Genomic DNA, 903 nt, shown 5'->3' on the forward strand with positions numbered 1-903 from the left:
GCTAATTAAGCACTTGGACATTTAATTTGTTCATTAATTCATTTATTTAGTATCATAAGAAGTAGGCTGCTTCTTGTGCAAAATGTTACTCAGCTACAGACAAAAGTTATTTCAGTCAAACAATATGCAAAGAAAAGAAATGTGTTTTGACATCAATAAAATTAGAGTGAGAATATGTGACCAAAAAGAAATAAATGAGTTCATGAGATAAGACTTAAGATACCATAATTTCAAGATGCATTGATTCTGTAAATAATAGGAAATTATTATTTTTGCTTGTTTTGGGGAACTAACATAATTCATCAGCAAGAGAATGAGACAACACTTTCTGTAGATGTCAATGACACTCATCAGTTGATAGTCCAACTGGAGCAGCTATATTTCTTTCCCTAATTGAAAAATTACCCTGGAAAATAAATGGAGTTTAAACATCTTGTGGTGATTGGATCTTTGGAGAAAAGATTATCAGTGGTGGAGAAGGTGTATAGAACAAAATAATTAGCATTAGATATCTTCATTACTTTTCAAAACTTCATCAATTTTTAATGTCTCATATTTTAAATTGGAAATAACATTCAGAATATAACATAAAATATTAAGCACTAAATATTATATACTTATATGTATATAACATAAAATATTAAACATTATATACTTATATGGTGAACTAAAATCCATCTACCTGAAGATTAATTCTAAGAAAATGAGCCATATGTTTAGTTTTCTTTTTTATTTCTTATTTATCAAAACTTTAAAAATAGCATAAGTGATTCATTATGAATTTCTCTTTATTCCCCTTAATTCATCCACATTCTAATAGAAGTACTAATGTCTTTAAAAGAGCTATAAAAATAATCTCATTATAAATACGATGATCCCCCAAATCAGGATTTGCAGAAATAA

Source organism: Rhinopithecus bieti, unplaced genomic scaffold, assembly GCF_001698545.2.
Source record: "Rhinopithecus bieti isolate Rb0 unplaced genomic scaffold, ASM169854v2 scaffold_28517, whole genome shotgun sequence".
Taxonomy (NCBI): Eukaryota; Metazoa; Chordata; class Mammalia; order Primates; family Cercopithecidae; genus Rhinopithecus; species Rhinopithecus bieti.